Genomic DNA, 25,482 nt, shown 5'->3' on the forward strand with positions numbered 1-25,482 from the left:
ACGCCAGTCAGTCCGGGCGTGTGCATAACAGACTGTCAAGTGCAATCTCTCCTGAAAGACGTTTATAAAATGTGGGATGTGATTTTACTGTATTTCTATGGAGTAATTTAGTATGTGAAAATACATAGAATCCTATAAGCACTAATGTATGCAATTCCTGTAATATGTAACCAATGCATCGATGGGGCACCATGCAAAATCTCACCTCGTGGGATATCCTTGATCATGAGGAAGGTGAGAGATCAGCCTAAAACTACACGGGGGAACTTGTTAATGATCTCAAGGAAGCTTGGACCACAGTCACCAAGAAAATCATTGGTAACACATTACGCCTTAAAGGTTTAAAATCCTGCAGTGCCCGTAAGGTCTCTCTGCTCAAGAAGGCACATGTGCAGGACCATCTGAAGCTTGCCAATGAACACCTGGATGATTCTGTGAGTTATTGAGAGAAGGTGCTGTGGTCAGATGAGACAAAAATTGAGCTCTTTGGCATTAACTCAACTCGCCATGTTTGGAGAAGGAAGGATGAGTACAACCCTAAGAACATCGTCCCAACCGTGAAGCATGGTGGGGGAAACATTATACTATACTTGCACCGTACTGAAGGGGAGATGGATAGGGTCATGTATCGCAAGATTTTGGCCAACAACCTCCTTCTCTCAGTAAGAGTATTGAAGATGGGTCGTGGCTGGGTCTTCCAGCAAGACAATGACCCAAAACATACAACCAAAGCAACAAAGGAGTGGCTCAAAAAGAAGCACAGTAAAGTCATGGAGTGGCCTAGCCAGTCTCCAGACCTTAATCCCATAGAAAACTTATGGAGGGAGTTGAAGCTCCGAGTTGCCAAGCGTCAGCCTCAAAATCTTAATGATTTAGAGATGATCTGCAAAGAGGAGTGGACCAAAATTCCTCCCGACATGTGCGAAAACCTCATCATCAACTACAAAAAAGTCTGACTGCTGTGCTTGCCAACAAGGGTTTTGCCACCAAGTATTAAGTGTTGTTTGCCAGAGGGATAAAATACCGTATTTTTCGGACTATAAGACGCACTTTTTTCCTCCAAAATTTTGGAGGAAAATGGGGGTGCGTCTTATAGTCCGAATGTTGGGGGGGTGTATATATATGTGAGGTGTGGCAGGGGTGAATATTCATGCCCTTTAATAAGCGGGCACACGCGATACCCCGGCAGCAGCAATAGCCACAGCGCGGCTACACTGTGTGCCGGCTATGAAGGAGAGTGAAGTCACTGCTCCCCACGCACACAGTCTCGGCGTGGGGAGCAGTGACTTCCGGCAGCTGATCTCTCCATGTGAGCCGCGCATGGCAGTGACGCCATGCGCGACTCACATGGAGAGATTAGTGCGGCAGACAGGACACAGTGCTGGAGGAGAGAGAAGAAAGGTGAGTAGGAGTGTTTATTTTTTTTATGTGCAGCCTGATGGGGATTAGGGGGACCATGCATACTAGGATAAGGATGAGGGGGCCATACATACCAGGGTAAGGATGAGGGGGCCATACATACCAGGGTAAGGATGAGGGGACCATACATACCAGGGTAAGGATGAGGGGGCCATACATAACAGGATAAAGATGAGGGGGCCATACATAACAAGATAAAGATGAGGGGGCCATACATACCAGGATAACTCTGAGGGGGCCATACATACCAGGATAACTCTGAGGGGGCCATACATACCAGGATAAGGATGAGGGGTGCCATGCATACCAGGATAGGGATTAGGGGTGCCATGCATACCAGGATAGGGATTAGGGGTGCCATGCATACCAGGATGGGGATGAGGGTTGCCATGCATACCAGGACAGGGATGAGGGGTGCCTTGCATACCAGGATAGGGATGAGGGGGGCATGCATACCAGGACAGGGATGAGGGGTGCCATGCATACCAGGATGGGGATTGCTGTGCCATGCATACCAGGATGGGAATTGCTGTGCCATGCATACCAGGATGAGGATTGCTGTGCCATGCATACCAGGATGGGTATTGCTGTGCCATGCATACCAGGATGGGGATTGCTGTGCCATGCATACCAGGATGGGGATTGCTGTGCCATGCATACCGGGATAGGGATTAGGGATGCCATGCATACCAGGATAGGGATTAGGGGTGCCATGCATACCAGGATAGGGATGAGGGGTGCCATGCATACCAGGATAGGGATTAGGGGTGCCATGCATACCAGGACAGGGATGAGGGGTGCCATGCATACCAGGACAGGGATGAGGGGTGCCATGCATACCAGGATAGGGATGAGGGGTGCCATGCATACCAGGATGGAGGGATGCCAGGCATAACAGGATGGGGTTGGGGACCACGTATACAAGGAAGGGGGGGGGGCATATATAGCAGGATAGGGGATAATGTCAGAATTGGGGGATATTGCCCCTATACCAGTGTCAGCAGAAGACCCCTCCCCCTTAAAAGTGCATCATGAACACATTTTTTGCTTACATTTTTTTTTTTTACTTTCCTCCTCTAAAACCTAGGTGCGTCTTATGGTCCGGTGCGTCTTATAGTCCGAAAAATACGGTACTTATTTATCACTGCAAAATGCAAACAAAATTATCTAATTTACACAATCTGATTATCTTGATATTTTTTTGGATATTCTATCTCTCAATGTTAAAATGAACCTACCCTTAAAATTATAGACTGTTCACGTCTTTGTCAGTAGGCAAACTTACAAAAACAGCAAGGGATCAAATACTTATATATATACACAACCCCTGGCAAAAATTCTGGAATCACCAGGCTCGGGAGGATGTTCATTCAGTTGTTTAATGTTGTTGAAAAAAAGATCACAGACATGGCACAAAACTAAAGTCATTGTAAATGGCAACTTTATGGCTTTAAGAAACACTAAAATAAATCAAGATTAAAAATGTGGTACTCAGTAAGGATCATTTTTTTCAGACCAAGCAGAGGGAAAAAAATTTGGAATCACTCAATTCTGATGAAAAAATTATGGAATCATGAAAAACAGACACACAAAAGAACACTCCAATACATCACAAGTATTTTGTTGCACCACCTCTGGCTTTAATAACAGCTTGAACATCCTCCGAGACCCGGTGATTCCATAATTTTTGCCAGGGGTTGTAGATATATATACAGTACAGACCAAAAGTTTGGACACACATTCTCATTTAAAGATTTTTCTGTATTTTCATGACTTTGAAAATTGTACATTCACACTGAAGGCATCAAAACTATGAATTAACACATGTGGAATTATATACTTAACAAAAAAGTGTGAAACAACTGAAAATATGGCTTATATTCTAGGTTCTTCAAAGTAGCCACCTTTTGCTTTGATTACTGCTTTGCACACTCTTGGCATTCTCTTGATGAGCTTCAATGCAGGGGACTCCTTAGGATGGTGTGTGCGGCCCCTTTAAGAGAGAGGGAGCGCACGCGCGCGCGCCCTAAGCACAGTTCCCGGGAAGCAGCGAGCGCTACCAGCAGCGCGGGCAGAGGACGCCGAGGACGGAGCAGGGAGATGAGGGGAACGGCGTCTCTGCCTAGCAGGAGGCAGGGACGCCGAAGCTACAGTACCCCCCCCTTTAGGCCCCCCCTTTTTTTGGATGGAGAGAAATTTATCAAGGATGAGCGGGGCATGGATGTTCTCCCGGGGCTCCCACTTTCTCTCCTCAGGACCAAACCCCTTCCAATCCACTAGAAAAAAGGTCTTTCCTCTTACCCTTTTGGTGGCCAGAATGCTCTCTACCTCAAACTCGTCTTCAGCGCAGACCGGAGCAGGAGGCGTACCTGTAGACTTGGAAAAAGAGTTAAGTACCACGGGTTTGAGGAGAGATACATGGAAGGAGTTGGGAATCCGCAAGTTGGCCGGGAGTTTCAATTTATAGGCCACAGGGTTGATTTGTTGGATAACTTCCAGTGGGCCGATGAACCGAGGCCCTAACTTGTAGGAAGGAATCTTGAGCCGGACATATTTGGACGAGAGCCAGACTTTATCTCCAGGACGGAATTGGGGCGGATCCAGACGTCTTTTGTCAGCCTGTTTCTTCATCCGCTCGGAGGACTGAAGAAGTGCGGATCTGGTACTCTCCCAAATGGAGGAGAATTCGCTAACAGGGGATACCGCGGCCGGATTATCCACCGAGGCAGAGACGGGAAACGGGATCCGAGGATGTTGACCGTAGACAATAAAAAACGGGGATTTGGAGGAAGACTCGCTCTCATGATTATTATAGGAAAATTCGGCCCACGGTAAAAGATCCACCCAGTCGGAATGGTGGGCATTAACAAAGTGCCGGAGGTAACTGGTTAAAATTTGGTTGATCCGCTCTACTTGACCATTGGACTGTGGGTGATAAGCAGAGGAGAAGTCCAAGGTGACCCCCAGCAGTATACACATGGCTCTCCAGAAGCGAGAGGTGAACTGAACTCCTCGGTCGGATACGATGTGGAGAGGGAGACCATGAAGACGGAAAATATGATGGATAAAGTCTTTAGACAATTCAGATGCAGACGAAAGACCCGGCAGGGGAATGAAGTGAGCCATCTTAGAGAAGCGGTCAGCGACCACCCAAATGACTGTACAACCAGCAGAGACAGGGAGATCCATTATAAAGTCCATGGCTATATGCTGCCACGGGGCAGCAGGTATGGGAAGAGGCAGAAGGCGGCCGGCTGGCAGATGTCTCGGAACCTTGTTGCGGGCGCAGGACGCACAGGCTGAGACAAAGTCTATTACGTCCTTGTGCAGGGTAGGCCACCAGTAATGCCGGGTAATAAGCAGGAGGGTCATTTTCTGGCCAGCATGGCCAGCTAGCTTAGACGAATGTCCCCAGTGTAGGACTCTCAGGTACTGTTACGAACGTCTTACCGGGTGGAAGACGATTTAGATCCCCGGGAGCCACCAGCATTACCTTGGTGGGGTCGATGATGTGCTTTGGCTCCTCCTCTAGATCGGAGAACAAAAAGGATCGGGACAAGGCATCAGCTTTGATATTTTTGTCTGCCGGGCGAAAATGAAGAATGAAATCAAAGCGGGAGAAGAACAAGGACCACCGGGCTTGGCGCGGGTTAAGTCTTTGGGCACTCTGGAGATAAGCCAAGTTTTTGTGATCCGTGTAGATTATTACCGGGTGAAGAGCCCCCTCGAGCAGGTAACGCCACTCCTCCAGTGCCAACTTAATGGCTAACAATTCTCGGTCTCCTATAGAATAATTGCGCTCAGATGAGGAGAAGAGTTTGGAGAAGAAGCCGCAGGTTATCATTCTTCCGGATTACGACTTTTGGGTGAGCGCTGCTCCGGCTCCGGAGGAGGAAGCATCTACTTCTAAGAAGAATTGTTTGTTGCTGTCCGGACGGTGCAGCACAGGAGCGGAGGAGAAAGCTTGTTTCAAAGACAGGAAGGCCTACTCTGCCTCGGGCGGCCATTCTTTGGGATTAGCGCCCTTATGGGTGAGTGCAGAGATAGGGGCAGTCCGGGAAGAGAAGTGCAGAATGAAGAGGCGGTAGTAGTTGGCGAATCCCAGGAACCGCTGGATAGCCTTCAACCCCTCCGGTCGAGGCCACTTCCGGATGGCAGAAAGTTTCTCAGGATCCATTCGTAGACCGGTCTGAGAGATGAGGTAGCCCAGAAATGGAAGCGAGGTCGGGTCAAAGAGGCACTTCTCAAATTTTGCGTAGAGGTGGTTTTGCCTGAGCCTGAGCAGGACCTGACGAACGTCCCTCCGGTGTGTGGGAAGATCCGGAGAGAAGACCAAGATGTCGTCCAGGTATACCACCACGCAGGAGTAGAGAAGGTCACGGAAGATATCATTGACCAACTCTTGAAAGACGGCGGGAGCATTACAGAGACCGAGGGGCATTACGAGGTATTCATAGTGGCCGTCCCGGATGTTGAATGCGGTCTTCCATTTATCCCCCTGACGGATACGAACCAAGTTATAGGCCCCACGGAGATCCAGCTTGGTGAAGATTCTAGAACCCCTCAGACGGTCAAATAATTCGGGAATGAGCGGAAGGGGGTATTTATTCTTCACCGTGATCTGTTTAAGGCCTCTATAGTCTATGCAGGGACGGAGTGAGCCGTCCTTCTTTTTAACGAAGAAGAAGCCTGCTCCCGCCGGGGAGGTAGATTTCCGGATAAATCCCCGGGCCAGGTTCTCCTCGATATATTCAGACATGGACCGGGTCTCAGCAGCGGACAAAGGGTAGATACGCCCTCGGGGCGGAGTAGCACCAGGTACCAAGTCGATAGGGCAATCGTATGGTCTATGAGGAGGTAATGTCTCTGCTTCCTTTTTATTAAAGACATCAGCATAAGACCAATAGGGTACCGGCAGGCCGGGTAGATTGGCTGAGGGAGGAGAAGGACGGGCAGGATGAACGGGAACTAAACAAGTCTTATGGCAGTCCTGTCCCCAGCGAAGGACTTCTCCGGTCTGCCAATCAAGCACAGGTGCATGTCTCTGGAGCCAAGGAAGGCCAAGCAAAAGGGCATGAGAGAGTCCAGGTAGAACATGGAAGAAGATGCTCTCAGAGTGCAGCATTTCCACCTGCAGAGTTATGGGTTCGGTGATAAGTTGGATGGGATGCGGTAAGAGACCCCCGTCCACGGAGGCGACAGATAAATTAACACATGTGGAATTATATACTTAACAAAAAAGTGTGAAACAACTGAAAATATGTCTCATATTCTAGGTTCTTCAAAGTAGCCACCTTTTGCTTTGATGACTGCTTTGCACACTCTTGGCATTCTCTTGATGAGCTTCAAGAGGTAGTCACCGGAAATGGTCTTCCAACAATCTTGAAGGAGTTCCCAGAGATGCTTAGCACTTGTAGAAAGGGAGGCGGTCAAAAAATAAAATCTCAGCTTTTTAGAGCATTTGTGTGAGCGGAGGTCATGGAGATGAAAGCTCTGAGCAGTTTTGTCATGTGAAGGAAAGACAAACCTTGGGTTATTTGTTCCTGTAGCAATAAGGTGTCACGAGTGTGTCAGGGTTGACAGACAGTCATACGGTGTCCAGGTGTAGAAGGTCGCTGCATTTGGTCTTACAAACATCTCCCTGATTCTTTTATGATTCCTCTCTCTTTAGGACCCAGCGGTGATCCTCACCTTGCTTGGGGATTTAACCTTTCCCTTTAGGACCCTGAGGTATCATCACCTTTCTGCTGTTCATCAGCACTTCCTTGCTATGTCCTTAAATTCACTCAGATCCTCAGAGAGTTGCGGTGATAGAGTGTTATACCTATTCAGGTTTGGGATTCTAGTAGTCGACTAGAATTTCCTTGGAGTGCCTTTGTGGATTATTGCCGTGCTTTCTCCGGTGTCACCTTGGAGCTAAGTGAATTCCCCTGTTTGTTTCCCCTGTGTGTACTTTAGTTTGTAGTGGGCTGACTTAGTGCTCACCCCTCCCCCTCCCTACCTAGGACCTAGCCTTAGGGTCAGCTAGGGTCAGGTTTCCTGCTCGGCGATAGGTGAAGAACCTATTTAGGGTCTATAGGGGAGTCAGGGTTTGTCGTTGGATCTGTTTAGGGGTCTCCACTCTCCCTTTCCCTAGTTGTAGGGCTCCCTCCCCTTTTCACGTTGTTATACGCTGGGTTCTCCCCATACCTAGCGTGACACAAGGACTGTGCCATACGTTATGTTTTGTTTTTCCTGTTAGGCCGGGAAGGCCATGTTTGTTTTTGCTAACATTGCTGTAGTTTATGCAGCACTCTTAATAAACCCAGCAGAACATTTAAAGAGACAGTGTTTCTGTGTACCTTTATATGCAACCAAGTGAGCCGATCTACCACAACACATAGATTTTCTATGAATTTGCACTGAGATGAAACAGTGAGGTCAGAGTGCAGCGGAGGGTCGGTATTATATTGTGCTATTGTAGTCTACATGAAGGGTTCACTCACACCAACATATAAATAATAGGTCCCATTCTCATCCGGGAGAGTGGGAATGTTTTTTTTTCTCACTTGTCATCCGTGTGCTGTCAGTATACAATCTGTTTTTTTAATCATCAGCTATTAATCATTTACAGGATCATTTACAGTTTCCTATGCTACAGAATTGTAATATATCTGTAAATACCAGATGCTGTATTGATGGTCCATATGGCATGTGATTTTGTTTTTTTTCATTGTCAGATTTTGGAGCGAAATCACAGTATGCTGCGATTTTTTTTCCCATGCCGAATACAGCTGAGAAAAAATACTCAGATCTGCATTGCCTCATTGAATAACATTCGTCCGAGTAGAATACCATTTTTTATTGGATGTCACTCGTCAGATTTATACACTAGTGTGAGCGAGCCCTAAAAGGGGCATAGAGACCGCCACACAAACAAGGCATCAACCCCTTTACATTACCAATTAATCCAAAGGAAGGGAGTGTATCCAAGATCACCCATTTCTATATAGCCTATTGTGGTGGTTTCACAGAATTGTCGTTTGTTTTATTTTTGTGGCATTTTGTTTTGTATTGTTTCTTTTGTTTGCAGTTTTTCCGGCATTTTTCATGAAGTTTTTCTGAGCCAGAGCCAGAAGTAGGTTTCAAAGAAATGTAAAGGAAGGATTTACACTTCTTTTTTCTTCTTGCCAGATCCACTTCTGACGTTGTCTCAAAAACTACATACAAAAACGGTAGGTTTTGGGGTTTTTTTGTAACCAGATGTTTTCTGGAAGGCAAAAATGAAATAAGAAATCCACCCTTTTTCTTTATTTTTTGGTATGAGATTTTTTTTTATGCATCCATATATAGAGTATTTTTTTTTTTCAAAACGTAGTATGTCCTGTTTTGTTCTTTAGGAGTCTCTATAGGAAAAAAATACCACATGTGAACAAAAAAATAAGATACTATAAAAAAAAAAGAACATAAAAGCAATTGTAAAAAAATATATAAATTTCATAGCTAGACAGGATTTCTAATCTGTCTTGTTAGTCAATGTACACAGCAGTTTTGCTCGGCAGCGTGAATAAGATTTTGTGAAATCTCATTCATAATCCGACTACTGTAGTGTGCAGCAGGTTTTCTGCAGCTAAATCCACAGTGGAAAATCTTCTGTGTTTACACCTGTGGGACCTTCAGGGTAAATACACACATAGAGTCAGGGCTGGCATCACCACCTGGCATAATCGGGCAAGTGCTGGGGCCCAAAGCAAGCGGGAGGGACCTACTCGCCGTTGGGGACACAGGTGCGCTATGGGGCCCCCCACCCGCTTTAGGGCTCCCTCCACTTTAAACTGTTTGCAATACTTACCTCTCCCTGTTCTACTGCAGATCCTGTGTCTCCTGCGTCTTCTGACTCTGTGATGTTTCAGGGCAAAGGGTGCGATGACATCACTACACGGCACTCTCTTGCAGTGCAGACAGTCAGAAGACGCTGAAGACACAGAACCTGTGGCCAGTGAGGAGAGGTGAGTATTTGATTTTTTTTCTATGTATGGAGCACTATATGGGGCACATTCTGAATGGAGCTATATATGGGGGGCATACTGTATGTAGCATTATATGGTGTCCATTATTCTTTATAGAGCATTATATGGGGTCCATTATTCTGTATGGGGCATTATATGGGACCCATTCTGTATGGAGCTATATATGGGGCCCATACTGTATGGAGCATTATATGGTGTCCATTATGACGCACCCCTGGGCCTGTGTCGCACAGCGTTGCGCATGCAGGAGCTTACCCGGAGCCGGATCTGTTGAGGGTTGTAGTCTCGTGGCGGTGACCCGGTCCGTGCCCAGGGAGTCAGACTAAGTGGCGTTGTATTAGCGGTAGATGTTGGACGACTACGCCACCCGTTGAATGCAGCGAAGGAGCTGCCGCTGCAGGGCAGACCGCTGAGGCCAGTGGTAGGATTGTGCAGCGTGGTAGTATCACCCCCAACGGGAGGGGTATGGCCTCAGGGCAGCCGACGTGGATGATGGGGGTAGCAGGAATCACTCAGAGACGATGCGGTGTAGTTCAGGGTCTTTACTGGTGATAAAGATAGACCCTCCCGGAGTACTGGCTAGCGATCGGGGCCTGGTCAGTCCTTGAGCAGATGGGATCTCCCCTGGCCAGGCGGAGTTGTAGGCCTCCCAAACTGACTGTACTCTTCTGGCTACCTTGCTAGAGGCGGGTATAAGTAGCCCACGTCCCTGAGTGTACCGTGTGGTGCTCACCCGTATGGCCGGTGACTCGGGGCCTTCTAGTGGCGTCCGCTCCACGACGGCGGTGCTGGTCCCACGCGTGTGACCGTGCCTTCGGGTTTCTTGGCCAGAGGACCTGAAATCCCCTGCCGGGCGGTTTCTGCTGCTGGGTAGGAGTTAGTCCCCACAGCCTCGGACTCCGGGTCCGGTGATAGCTTCCCAGTCAGGGCGAGCTCTGCAGCTGCCAGCCCCTGACTCCTTATAGCACTGCTCCCACAGAGCTCCTGATGTTCTTTTCCTATATCTGCTTCTCTTCTCTGTCTCTACTTCTTCTCTACTCACTAACCCTGCCTCAGCCCTAGGTTTATATAGGGGAAGTTCTTCCCCTCCCAGGACTGGGCAGGAGGTGTGGCATGCATAGGATCCCTGACCAAGAGACCTCCCACCTGCTCTCAGACGTAATATCTCTATCACTGTGGCAACCAGACCCCTGGGGTGTCACACATTATTCTTTATAGAGCATTATATGGGGTCCATTATTCTGTATGGAGCATTATATGGGGTCCATTATACTGTATGGAGCATTATATGGGGCACATTATTCTGTATGGAGCATTATATGGGGTTCATTATTCTGCATGGAGCATTATATGGGGTCCATTATACTGTATGGAGCATTATATGAGGCCCATTATACTATATGAAGCATTATATGGGGCTCATTATACTGTATGGAGGACTATGTGGTACCCATAATACTGTAAGGAGGACTACACTGTTTGGTCTAAAATGATGTCTGCAGTCACTCTGGGTGACTGCAGACTTTTGAATCCCCCCAGGACATGCACTGTGCTCTGCAAGGATTCGCCGCTTTCTGAGCTATTGCAGAATTTACAATAGATATCATTGATGTAATGCAAAAAGTGAAATCTTTGGCATTGTACTATACCTATACTTCTCTGCTGTACCATCATGAATCGTGGTATGTGTTAAAGAGGCCCGCGAAAACCTGGAGCCAGCCCTGCATAGAGTATTTGCTGTATATCTGTTACGGGTCCGGGTGGTGGAACCTCTGTGCCGAGGTGCAAGGAGGGACCCAGAGGGGCGTGACTAAGTATCCACCCGAACCGACCCTGGTCGTACGGCAGCTAACGACACCGTGACCAGGGAGGATCCAGGCTGAGGGACCAGGTGCTACTCTAGGGACGACCTTGTAAGAGAGCAGGTGGCTGCCACGGGTCAGATGGCTGGAATTGACCGGTATGGCAGACGGACACGGCAAGCAGGCGGAAGTCTCTGGTAGCTGACAGGAGGGCACAGTTCGAGAAAGCAGGGAAAGTAGCAGTCTTTAGGTTTACCAGGAAGGTGGTCACAGCAAGTGGCGGCAGGGTCTCCAGCAGGCTGACAGGAAACAGGCAGGTGCTCCCAGATGAACGGGCAGACAGACGAGGCGGGTAACTGGCAGGTAACTGGTGGGCGCTCCCAGGTGAGCGGGCTGACGGACACAGCAGGTAACAGGCGGGTGCTCCCAGGTGAGCGGGCAGACAGATGAGGCAGGTAACAGGCAGGTAACTGGTGGACGCTCCCAGGTGAGCGGTCTGACAGACAGGGCAGGCGGATGCTCCCAGGTGAGCGGACAGATAGCCAATGCAGGTAACAGGTGAGCGCTCCAGGTGAGCAGGCTGGCAGGCTCGGCAGGTAACGGGCAGATAACAGGCTGGCAGGCAGGACGAGAAGTCAGGCTAGCAGCGGGACCTGAGGGCTGAAGCACAGATCAGACACAGTGCAAACAACTTTGCTCGGGCACCTCCATTTTGGAGGAGGTGCCTTATATATGGGAAGTCCTCCGGCAATTGGCCGTGGCCTCCTTAGGACGACGCGCGCGGCCCCTTTAAGAAAGCACAGTGCCCGGGAAGGAGCGTGCGCCGGCAGCAGCGAGGGAATGAGCGCCGGAGGACGCCGCACGCTGAACAGGAAGGTGAGAGGGACGGCGTCTCTGCCTAGCAGGAGGCAGAGACGCCGATGCAACAATATCCATCATGTGGCTTTGCGCACAGAGATTTGCCGTATAACCAGCATGTTAATCGGCAGCATAGCAATTTTTGTTGTGCTGAATTCACTTATGGATTTTAAGTTTTGGATTTCCTATAGGTTAAATCCACTGCAAAATCTGTGTGCCGTGACAAATCCGTGTTGCATGCAAATTGTTTGACAAATTTGCATTGAACAGGTTGAAAGATGAATTCTTCACAGAAGAATTGACATGCTGCAGATTTAACCCCTTCCTGATGTTACATGTCAGTTGTGGGTGTATGGAGTGGATCAGAAGCTCCTGACATGGGGGGTGCCAACTGTGTTATACAGCTAGCTATTTAACCACTTAAATGCGGCTGTCAATTTCGGACAGTGGCATTTAAACGAAGTGATCGCATCGTAAGATTGTTCTGGTGCCGATCACCTTATACTGAGCGTGATTGATGGGGTGGGCACTTGGGTTGCCAGGGGCCTATTGGCTGTCAGTCAGTGCCGGTGTGTTGTTCAGAACGCTACTAACCTGCAAATTAGTCCCATATCTGCAGGTTAATAACGTTTTTTGACATGACAGGTTTCCTTCAACTGTACGGTAAACTCTATAAAGAGGAAAAACTAAATGAAGAACCAGAATTTCTGTTTTTTAGTAACTGCACCTCCCCAATAAAATGCAATAGAAAGCGATCAAATCATCGTATGTTGTCCAGCACGGTATCAACAGCTCACCCCACACAGCAATATCAACGGAAAAGTAAAAAAGGTAAAGATTTTTTTTTCCAAAGTTCTGAATTTTTTTAGCCACTAAAATATAAAAATACATACAAGATTGGAATCGCAGTATTCATACTGACCGGAAGAATCATGTTACCAGGTCATATTGCATCATAATGAACACTGTAAAAATGAAACACGAAAAAACAATGGCGGAATTGTGTTTTTTTTTCACCATTTTTCGGTAGAATTCATCATCAAATGAATGGTGTCATTCAAAGCTGCAACTGCTCATAGGGTTATATCAAATGAAGAGTTATAGCTCTTGGAAACTGAAGAGGAAAAAAAATATGCCTGGTCGGGATTGGGTTCAATTAAAATTAGCTTCACATGTCTATTTCTAAAATAAAAAATGTCCATGTGTATTTTTTTTTTAAATCTCTACAATGCTGGTTATGCACTCAGAAGATGAATTACCTGTGAATTTACCATAATTTCTCATAGATCCAGTCTTCAGTGCATGTCTCCAGTAGCACTTTCCAGCATTTAGAAGAACGGGCACTAGGGCTGCGCCAGTGTGGCAAGCCTTCCAGAAATTACTGGACAGTACGTAAAAATCGGGCACTTTTCTCCCATAATGTTTCCGTGATTTTTTAAAGGGACGTGTACAGATTATTATGACTCATAATCTTACAGCTCACAGCAAACGCAGCTCAAGTATTTATAGCAGAATTATCGGCTGTAGACAAATATCAATCACTTAAAGGGTTGGACTGAAACTAACATTGATTTTATTTCTAAATGTCTTAAATGTCTATTTCATGTAATAATCTAATCACTTTTCAAATATGCTTTAATTAAAAAGTCCCTATCATTCCCTATCCACTCTGCTTTTTTTTTTATACCTATTTACGGTTTGATGCTACTTTGTTTGAGAACTCCCAGTGCATGTTGAGATACAAAGCGCCATCAGGGGGCAGAGGCTGCGGTCACTGCTGTAGCCTCTGTCCCCACCCTGAAACAAAGCGTCATCAGGGGGCAGATGCTGGTGTCACTGCTGTAACCTCTTTTCCTGCCCTGAAACAAAGCGTCATCAGGGGGTAGAGGCTGCGGTCACTGCTGTAGCCTCGGTCCTCACCCTGAAACAAAGCGTCATCAGGGGGCAGATGCTGGGGTCACTGCTGCAACCTCTGTCCCTATCCTGAAACAAAGCGCCATCAGGGGGCAGAAGCAGCGGTCACTGCTGTAACCTCGGTCCTCACCCTGAAACAAAGCGTCATCAGGGGGCAGATGCTGGGGTCACTGCTGCAACCTCTGTCCCTATCCTGAAACAAAGCGTCATCAGGGGGCAGAGGCTACGGTCACTGCTGTAACCTCTGTCCCTACCCTGAAACAAAGTGTCATCAGGGGGCAGAGGCTGCGGTCACTGTTGTAGCCTCAGTCCCCACCCTGAAACAAAGTGTCATCAGGGGGTAGAGGCTGCGGTCACTGCTGTAGCCTCTGTCCCCACCCTGAAACAAAGCGTCATCAGGGGCAGATGCTGGGGTCACTGCTGCAACCTCTGTCCCTATCCTGAAACAAAGCACCATCAGGGGGCAGAGGCAGCGGTCACTGCTGTAGCCTCGGTCCCCACCCTGAAACAAAGCGTCATCAGGGGGCAGATGCTGGTGTCACTGCTGTAACCTCTTTCCCTGCCCTGAAACAAAGCGTCATCAGGGGGTAGAGGCTGCGGTCACTGCTGTAGCCTCGGTCCTCACCCTGAAACAAAGTGTCATCAGGGGGCAGATGCTGGGGTCACTGCTGCAACCTCTGTCCCTATCCTGAAACAAAGCGTCATCAGGGGGCAGAGGCTGCGGTCACTGCTGTAGCCTCGGTCCTCACCCTGAAACAAAGCGTCATCAGGGGGCAGATGCTGGGGTCACTGCTGCAACCTCTGTCCCTATCCTGAAACAAAGCGCCATCAGGGGGCAGAGGCAGCGGTCACTGCTGCAGCCTCGGTCCCCACCCTGAAACAAAGCATCATCAGGGGGCAGAGGCAGCGGTCACTGCTGTAACCTCGGTCCCCACCCTGAAACAAAGCGTCATCAGGGGGCTGATGCTGGTGTCACTGCTGTAACCTCTGTCCCTACCCTGAAACAAAGCGCCATCATTGGGCAGATGCTGGGGTCACTGCTGCAACCTCTGTCCCTACCCTGAAACAAAGCGCCATCAGGGGGCAGATGCTGGTGTCACTGCTGTAACCTCTGTCCCTACCCTGAAACAAAGCACCATCAGGGGGCAGAGGCTGCGGTCACTGCTGTAGCCCCGGTCCCCACCCTGAAACAAAGCGTCATCAGGGGGCAGAGGCTGCGGTCACTGCTGCAGCCTCTGTCTCCATCCTGAAACTAAGCATAATAAGGGAGCAGAGGCTGTGGTCACTGCTGCAGCCTCTGTCCCCACCTTGAAACAAAGCGTCATCAGGGGGCAATGGCTGTGGTCACTGCTGTAGCCTCGGTCCCCACCCTGAAACAAAGCGTAATAAGGGGGCAGAGGCTGTGGTCACTGCTGCAACCTCTGTCCCTACCCTGAAACAAAGCGCCATCAGGGGGCAGATGCTGGGGTCACTGCTGCAACCTCTGTCCCTTCCCTGAAACAAAGCGCCATCAGGGGGCAGATGCTGGGGTCACTGCAGCAACCTCTGTCCCTACCCTGAAACAAAGCGCCATCAGGGGGCAGAGTCTGCGGTCACAGCTACAGCCTCTGTCTCCACCCGAAACAAAGCGTTGTCACGTCCTTTTCAGGGGCTGGGCAAGTCCCTGCTCTACTGAGCACAAGTCGGTTGTCAGTTCCAATATATGCTCAGTACAGGGGCGTACATAGGAATCATGGGGCCCCATAGCAGAAGTTCTAATTGGACCCCCCCCCCAAAAAAAAAAAAAAATGTTTGTCTGTGTCACAGAAGAGCAGATCTCACTACTTTCCAGCCTTTACACAGTAATTTCCCTCCTGCTGAAGTCCTAGATTCCTCTTTCATTGCCCCATAAAGTGTGATTCCAACAAAAGTGCACCCCAAACACAGTATGATACCCCCATGGTGCATTCGTACACATTAGCCTCCACATGCACAGTATAATGACCCTATTGTACCCAACTTCAGCTCCCAAGGCAAAGTATGGTGACCCCAACACAGTATGATCCCCCAACTGTGACCCCCAAAGCTCTCCATACACTATAATGTGCCTACATACAGTATAATGGCCCGCACAAGCCCTCCAAACAGTGTAATGGACCCCACACAATCCTTCAAACTGTATACTTGCTTTCATACAGTATAATGGCCCCCCACATAGCCCTCAAAATATTATAATGGCTCCACAGCCTTCCATAGAGTATAATACACCACCGATAATCCTCCATATAGTATAATGCGCCCCCCATAATCCTCCATATAGTATAATGCGCCCCCCATAATCCTCCATATAGTATAATGAACTTCCCATGGTCCTCCATAGAATATAATGCACTCCCCATAGTCCTCCATACAGTATAATACACACCCCATAGGGTAAAATGCAGCCCCCATATAGTATAATGCACCCCACAGTCCTGCAGTATTATGGGCACCACGTACTCACTGATTTTAAAATACCATATATTTTAAATAAGCCGACCCGAGTATAAGCCGAGGCCCCTAATTTTACCACAAAAAACTGGGAAAACTTATTGACTTGAGTATAAGCCTAGGGTGGGAAATGCAGCAGCTATTGGTAAATTTCCCCATCCTGGTATGTGTGCCCCCCCTCATCCCCCAATCCTGGTATGTGTGGCCTCCCCAACCCTGGTATGTGTGGCCTCCCCAATCCCCCAATCCTGGTATGTGTGGCCTCCCCAATCCCGGTATGTGTGTCCTTCCCAGTCCCCCATTCCTGGTATGTGTGGCCTCCCCAATCCCTATCAATCCTGGTATGTGTGGCCTCCCCAATCCCCCCCAATCCTGGTATGTGTGGCCTCCCCAATCCTCCCCAATACTGGTATGTGTGGCCTCCCCAATCCCGGTATGTGTGGCTTCCCCAATCCTAGCATGTGTGGCCTCCCCAATCCCCCCCAATCCTGGTATGTGTGGCCTCCCCAATCCTCCCCAATCCTTGTATGTGTGGCCTCCCCAATCCCCCCCCAATCCTGGTATGTGTGGCCTCCCCAATCCCCCCCCCCAATCCTGGTATGTGTGGCCTCCTCATCCCTCAATCCTGGTATGTGTGGCCTCCCCAATCCCCCTCCCCAATCCTGGTATGTGTGGGATCTCCAATCACCCCAATCCTGGTATGTGTGGCCTCCTCATCCCTCAATCCTGGTATGTGTGACCTCCTCATCCCCAATCCTACTATGTATGGCCCCAATCACTGCACACATAAAATAATAAACACTTATATTCACTTTCCGTCCTCACCTCTGCTCCAGCGCTGCGTCCTGTCTGCTGCAGTTCATGTCGGCATCTGAGCAGCGCGCGCTCTCAGAAGCCAAGGTGAGCTGCTGCTGCTGCCGGAAAAATTCACGATTCTCCATGCCAGAACTGTGGGCGTGGAGACGCGTGAATATGCTTTCTCTTTAACAGCGGGCACTGACAGCAGGAGCCGGGGCTCAGCGCTCCTCCTTGGCCGCTACTTAAGAGAATGAATATTCCCTCTTCTTCACGCCCATGGGAGTGGAGAAGAGGGAATATTCATGTGCCTTTAGCAGTGGGCACACGTGATAGCTGCTTCAGCGGCTACTGCGTGTGCTCGCTCCTCCACTGCCGCAACCCGCTCCTCCGCCGCCGCAACCTCCCTCCCCCCAATACTCACCTATCCTCCTGGTTCCCACGCTGTTTGGGGCCCTCCCGGGTCACGGGCCCCCTTCCGGTCACGGGCCCCATAGCAGTGGCGCGTGGTCTGCTGCCATTGGCGGTACACCATTGGCTCAGTACGAGCTCCCTGGTCACTGTGCAATATTCTTTTCAATGCTCAGTGACAGTGCGCTCCCTCGCCGGGTCTAATTAGAAGTGACGAGCTGGCAAAAGAGCACATTTTTTACAAAAGTTAATATAAGATAATGGACCCCATAATTTGTTACGCAATTTCTCCCAAAGATGGCAACATCCCATATGTGGTCACAAACTGCTGTTTTGGCACATGACAGGGCTCAGAAGGTAAGGAGCGCTATTTGATTTTTGGAGTGCAATTTGGGTGGAATAGATTGTGGACGCCATGTTGCATTTGCAGAGCCCCGGCCATGCCAAAACAGCAGAAACCCCCAACAAGTGACCCCATTTTGGAAACTAGATGCCTCAATTAATTCATCTAGGCATGTACTGTGCATTTTTAACCTTCGGATGATTCATGAAACTTCATAACATTTAGATGTGAAAACAAAAATTTACATTTTTTCCACTAGAATTCTCTTTTAGCTCCAAATTTATAATTTCCACGAGGAGTTAGGCTATGTGCCCACGATGCAGAAATGCTGCATATTTTTTACGCTTCTCCCTGGCAGGAAAAACGCATGCGGTTTTTACATGCGTTTTTCCCGCCAGGTAGAAGCGTTTGTCAAGCGTTTTTGCATGCATTTCTGCATGCGGGTTATCAAGCGCTTTTCCAAGCGATTTTAGCATCGCTTGGAAAAGTGCTTGACAGCTTGTTCACACTATATAAATCCATGCAACCGGCATGGATTTATAGTAGTGTGACCAATTTAGTTAAAAAAAAAGAATAAGAATGGTAAAAAATAAAAAAAAAAGATTATACTTACCTTCCGATGTCCTCCCGGTGTTATCTCTGCCACGTCCGGTCTCTTGCATTGCTTGTGGTGGTGTGAAGGACCTGTGGTGACGTCATTCAGTCATGTGTCAGGTCACATGACTCAATGACGTCATGGCAGGTCCTTCACAACAGCGCAAGCAATGCAAGAGACCGGACGGAGCAGACAAAACACCGGGAGGACATCGGAAGGTAAGTATAATCTTTATTTTTTATTTTAAATTCTATTTTTTACAGTTTCTATGGTACCCAGGTCTGGATGAGAGTCTCCTCTCCTCCAGGCCTGGGTACCATCTGCACATTGAACCGTGTGATATCCGCTTATCCACATGTAGTGAAGCGGATGTCACGCAGTCCAATGCAAGTCAATGGCAGCGATTACACTGCGTGTCCGCAAAATTAATGGACATGCTGCGGATTTTTGAGCGCAGCATACTATAAATGCTGCGGAAAAATCCGCAACATGGGCATTGACATTGCGGCTTGTCATTGGGGACCATGGGGACGGATTACCAAGCGTTTCCCAAGCGTTTACGCTGCAGAAACTCCGCAGCATAAAAGCTTGGAAAATGCTGCGTGGGCACGCAGCCTAAGGGTACGTGCCCATGATGCAGATTTGAAGCAGAAATTTCCTGAGCATTTCTGAATCTCCTTGGCAGAAAAAACGCATGCGGATTTTACATGCGTTTTTTCAGCGTTTTCAAGCGTTTTTACATGCGTTTATGCATGTGTTTTTTTCAAGCGGTTTTCCAAGCGATTTTGAGCATCACTTGGAAAAGGGCTTGAAAAGTTGGTCACACAATATGTGACCAACTTATGAGGAGATTTTTGCTTCAAATTGTGCATCTAGTGTAAATAAAAAGAATTAAAAAGTAAAAAAAAAACTTTTATTCACCTCTCCGGCGGCCGTCGGTCTCCTCCCGGCGGCGATCCTCTCTCCTCGGCAGCCCGCGGTGTACTGGCAGGACCTGCGGTGGCGTCATTTAGTCAGCTGATGGTCACGCGACCGCTGACGTCAGCTGACTAAATGACGTCACCACAGGTCCTGCCAGTACACCGCGGGACACCGAGGAGAGAGGATCGCCGCCGGGAGGAGACCGGGGACCGCCGGAGAGGTGAGTATGAATATTTTTATTTTTTTTTTACTTTATAATTTTATAATTCTTTTTTAACTTGCAGGTACGATGGTACCCGGGTTGGATGAGAGTCTCCTCTTCTCTAGACCCGGGTACCATCCGCACATTGAACCGCATAATATCCGCATGTATACATGCGGATGTTATGCAGTTCAATGCAAGTCAATGAGCGCGATTTCGTCGTGAAATCGCTCCCAAATTGGTTGTGCTGCAGATTTTTCCGCAATGATAATCCGCAGCAGAAATTTCTTCAGCATGTGCACAGCACATGCAGATTATCATTGGGAAACATGGCAGACATCTTAATAAGTGATTTTAATCCGTTTCCGCGGCGGAAATGCCGCCACGGAAACGCATTAAATCTGCATTGTGGGCACACAGCCTAATAGAAGAAAATAGACCCATAGTTTGTTATGCAATTTCTCCCGAATGCAGTATTACCCCAAATGTGGCTGAAGACTAATGTTTGGGCACATGGCAAAACTTGGAAAGTAAAGAGCACTAATTAATTTTTGGAATGCAAATTTTGACAACGTGTTGCATTTGCAGAGGCTCTGAGGTGGCAAAAAGCAGAAACACCCGCAAGTTTTGGCAGATTAAACCTCATAAGGAATTCATCTATTGGTGTGGTGAACATTTTTAACCCACAAACTATATAACAGAATTTTATAAGATTAGGCCGCGAAAACGAAAAACTTAGGGTTTTTCTGCTAAAATTTCTGGCTAATTCACACGAGGGATAATAGGAGAAAATAGACAAGACAGTTTCTTATGCAATTTCTCCCGAATGTGGCAGTGCCCTATATGTGGTACCCTACTGTTTCAGCCCACAGCAGGGATCGGATATGAAGCAGCGCTACTTGGCTGTTAGAACGCAGATTCCGTTTGAATAGATTGTGGGCTCCATTAGCCAAGCCCCTGAGGTGCAAGTACAGCAGAAACCCCCACAAGTGATCCATAATGGAAACTTTACTGCTTAAGGAATTTATCTAGGGGTATATGAAGTATCTTGAACCCACAGGTGCCTCACAGAATTTTATAATATTGGAACGTGAATATATAACATTTTAGTGGTAAAAAATTGATTAGCTGCAAAACATCAATTCTGCCTCTGCACAAATGAAGCACTGTCTTCATTCTCTGTCACTACTAGTATGGCGGAACCAAAGTGAGTTTTATTTATATTTGTGACATGCAGAAGTAGTGCTGTTGCTTTAAAAGCATTCAGCAACTTTTAGGAGTAACACAAGCACATGAGACAGGAAGTGTTGATCTCCAGAAGCATCCAGCAACTAGAGGGGTTAACACAGTCACAGGAGAAGGGCAGTGTTTTAGCAGAGCCCCAGGGGGATTGTGGGGAAGTTGTTTACTGTTTGGCTGGAGCCGAAGAGAAAGGTGGTGTGTGTGTTCTGTATTTGACAGAAGCGCCCCTGCAAGTGAAAAGGATTCAAGTCAGGAGTGAAGCTAAGCACAGGTCAGGTAGAGTTCCTGAACTAGCAGTGCAGAGTATTGTCAGGCAGAAAGATAAGGACTGGAAGAAATGGTGCCACAGGGGTCATCTCCCTCAGAAAACTCTCCCCCCTCCTCCATCTCACTGTGCTGTAAGGAATGCTGTGTTCATTAATGTGCCTTTGCATTAGAACTGTGCTGTCCTGTACTACTGGGAAGACTGTGAACTGCTGAGCTGCTAAGGAAACTGTACTGTTTGTCACTGGAGCCTGTTGCTCATAAGACTTAACTTGCACTGGCTGTGCGGCTTCTTATTAAATGCTACTGTTCTACCGACTCTTGTCAAGTGTGTCTGATCAGCAAGTGAAACAACCTACATGTATGTGCCTGAGGGTCAATACCCCTGTGTGCCTGAGAGAAGCTGCAGCACATGGTCTATAGTCACCCTGAGTAACAATTCCCCCAGGATTCCAAAGAATTCATGTAACCTGTCTCACCCCTATCTGAACCTAGCGGTTCGGGTGTGTGTGTGTGAAACCTTCGGGGGGTGGGGGTGAAACCAGGTAACCCTGATTACAACTATGGTGGCGCATCCTAATAGTGGATGTAGGAGAACCTCAGCAGGTGACAACGCGGTTGCTAAAAAAAATCTCTATATAAAGACCAACACTGATATAACCGCCATATGGTGACCGCCATATTGGTAGATACCAGTCCTGTAGAACATGTAAGAGATCACAGTACAGTTATAGGCAGTGACTTACAGCTGACGTTCTTTATGGTGGAGTCGTTTACTTTTCCCGTCATATCCATCTGGCCCAGATCGACATGGCAACTTCTTGCAGCCAGGACTCGGCTGCAGAGATTACAACAAAGACACATATGACTTCTCACATTTAAGGCACCATCTCCATCTATCCCCATCCTGCTGATACACCAATGCTGATCCGCTGCTGCCATATATGTGTCCCTATTACTGCACCTACTATGTGGTACTGGGTGCCCTCTAATTTTTCTCCTACTGGAGCCCTAGATTCCCCTTTCATTGCAATCGTAAAGTTTGATATCAACAAAAGTGCCCCTCAAACACTAAGATACCCCTACAGTGAATTCCTCCACACGCACAGTATGATGACCCAACTGTACCCCACCCCTCAACTGCCCCGGAAAAGTATGGTGACCCCAACACAGTATGATCCCCCAACTGTGAACCCCCCCCCCCACAGTCCTCCATGCAGTATAATGAGCCTACGTACAGTATAATGGCCCCTCATGTCTCCACACTGTATAATGGCCCCCACACAGAGTATGATGGACCCAACACAAACCAGTTTAAAGGCTCCCACATAGCCCTCCATACAGCATAATGCACCCCATAGCCTGTACAGTATATTGCAACCCCACAGTCCACACAGTATAATGCACCCCATAGTCCATACAGTATAATGCATCCCATAGCCCATACACTATAATGCACCCCATAGCCCACATAGTATAATTCACCCCATAGTCCATACAGTATAATGCACCCCACAGTCCATACAGTATAATGCACCCCATAGTCCTCAATACAGTTTTATGGCCACCATAATGTTCTAAAAAAAAAAAAAAATACTCACCTTTCCTCCTCGTTCCCCGCTGCTACGGTCTCCGCTGCTTGTCTTCTGAAGCGTCGCACTTCTCAGCGTAGAGGACGTCATGTAGTGATGTCATTGTGCTGAGACGTCAGACGCTGAGGAAGAATGATGGGGAAGGAAGTGTCAGCTGACGCTCCCTCCTCCACCATTGCTTTCAACTGTATCGGCATACCCGATACAGTTTAACTTGCAGGGGAAGGGCCCAGTGCCGCCGCTGGCATCGGGCCCCCCAGGTCATGGGCCGATAGCGGCAGTGCACAGAGATCGTGTCTCCATGCCCTGCACAGAGTTTAACTGAATCACCATACGCTGATACAGTTAAAAGTAGCGTAGCTCCGGGTGGGCTTCTCCTCCTTGGGGGGTGAGGCTGCTTCTCTCTGCTCAGTGCATAAATGAAATTATATATTCACTGCTTCTCCCTCCTGTGATTGGGTCTCCCAGGAGTTGAACTTGCATCTCCTCATTCGCAGGCTGGTGCTCTATCCAAGAGGCACAGCCCTCAATGATGTAGATAGGAGAATTTGGTAATCTCAACCTCTATTGCAGGCAATGAATCAGAAGCAGGTTATACACATCAATAGACATACATTATGTATATAACAATGTATTTTTATGGTGCCTGTATACTGAGGTGAAGAAAAAGATTTTTTTTTGCTCCTATAAAATGAGTAAAAATAATGAGCAATTATAAAAGCATCATATTTTTTCTTTGAGTTATCCCAGATCTCAAACCCACGACCTTAACATTACAGACAGGTGCTTACGCTGCTGCACCACAAGCTCTGATGATATAAAGGGGAGAATTTTGTGTGCTTGATCTGTATTGCAGGTTCTCACTACAGGCAGATTGTACTGATAGAAAAAACTACTATGTACAATGTATGTATTTGTATTTTAGAGGGAAAATAAGAGATTTTTTCATCCTATAAAATTACTAAAAAATAAAAATGAAAAACACTTGATAATGAAAAAAAGTCATTTTTATGTTTTTTTTTAAATAATGAACATCACAAATCAGCAAATAACACAGACATATTTGTATCCCTATAATCATAATGAAAAAAAATGGCATGATTGATATATTTTTTTCTCTATTAAAACCATAAAAAATTAATAAAACTGTAAAGCTGAGGCTGTGTTCACACGTAGCATAAATCTTTTCTTTTTGCTTTTTTTCTGCAGGTGTCCGCACCACATGGCGCAATAACACTCTTCTCTGATTATTGTGTTTGTTGCGATTTTTTTATGGGTTTTCCTGCTTATTTGATGCGATTTCGGTGCAGATATGAAGCAGAGTTTTATCATTTTTTTAATAGTACACAGAAGCTTTGATTCTGCGCTTAAAAATTCAACAGCGTTTTTTTTTTCATGTGTTTTTTTCAGAAGAAGCCTCTAGAGAGAAAATGCGCCAAAGCCGCAGAGTTCAGCAGTCTTCAGACCACAGAGAGCGGAGATTTCATGGAATCACACCCACTTTGCTTGATTTAGACCGTGTTCACATGTAGCGTTAATGCTGCGTATTTTCTGAAGCTTTTTTTGCACAGAAATTCTGCTGTGTTTAACTGTCCGAGCAAAGTGGATGTGATTTCATGAGAACTGCGCCCCCTGTGGTCTAAAGACGCTGCTGAACTGTGCGGTTTTGGTGCTTTTATCACTCTCGTCTTTTATGTGGAGCCTAAAAAGAACGTATGTAAAAAAATGCAGATACTTTACTAAGAATCAAAGCTTTTCTATACTATATAAAGCACATTAAAAACGCGGCTTCACATCTGCACCAGAAATGCATCAAATAAGCGGGAGAAGATTGTTATTGTGTAGTTTGGTGCGGATCCTGCAGAAAACAAAGAACACAGTATTTCTGCAACGTGTGAACACGGCCTTACAGACACAAAAAAGCCGGATGTCATATAGTGAAACTACATAAAGATGAGAAACTTCTGGTGGCTCCGACTGTGAATGAGGGAACAAAAAATAATCTACAGGTCCCAACTAGAGATGAGCAGGACGCACAGATGATATCGCGCTGCCACGGAAGATAAGAGATTCGCGGCCTCCCGTCCAGCCACCAGGTAGCACTGACCTGGACCAAAGACCCGGGAATCCATCCGCTCATCTCTAGTCCCAACTGTCCTGGATACAGCGGACAGTCCTGGATTTGGTGTACAACCTGCAGTCTCGGGAGTCTGCTGAATATCCCTCACTGCCAGCGCCCCTCTGACAACTCCTCCTGCCAAGGGAGAAAGAAATGGTAAATTGGCGTGGATTGGGGTGTGGCCAAAATGTGCCGCGGCTCTGATCTGACCCTCTTTGTGTTCTTCAAAAGTTGGGAAGTATGCTGTTTGAAAAAAAAAAATTGTTTCTGTATCGCCATACTGTGAGAGACATATAGGTGCTTTTCACTAAATTAAAATACCAAAAAGTTAATTTATTTCAGTTCTTCAATACAAAAAGTGAAACTCATATATTATACACAGTCATTACAAACAGAGTGATCTATTTCAAGTGTTTATTTCTGTTAATGTTGATGATTATGGCTTACAGCCAATGAAAACACAAGTCATTATCTCAGTAAATTAGAATACTTTATAACAACAGCTTGAAAAATGATTTTAAAATCCG

Source organism: Phyllobates terribilis, unplaced genomic scaffold (assembly GCF_046119375.1).
Source record: "Phyllobates terribilis strain yellow unplaced genomic scaffold, ASM4611937v1 Scaffold_1__5_contigs__length_1240528914, whole genome shotgun sequence".
In the NCBI taxonomy this organism is placed as follows: Eukaryota; Metazoa; Chordata; class Amphibia; order Anura; family Dendrobatidae; genus Phyllobates; species Phyllobates terribilis.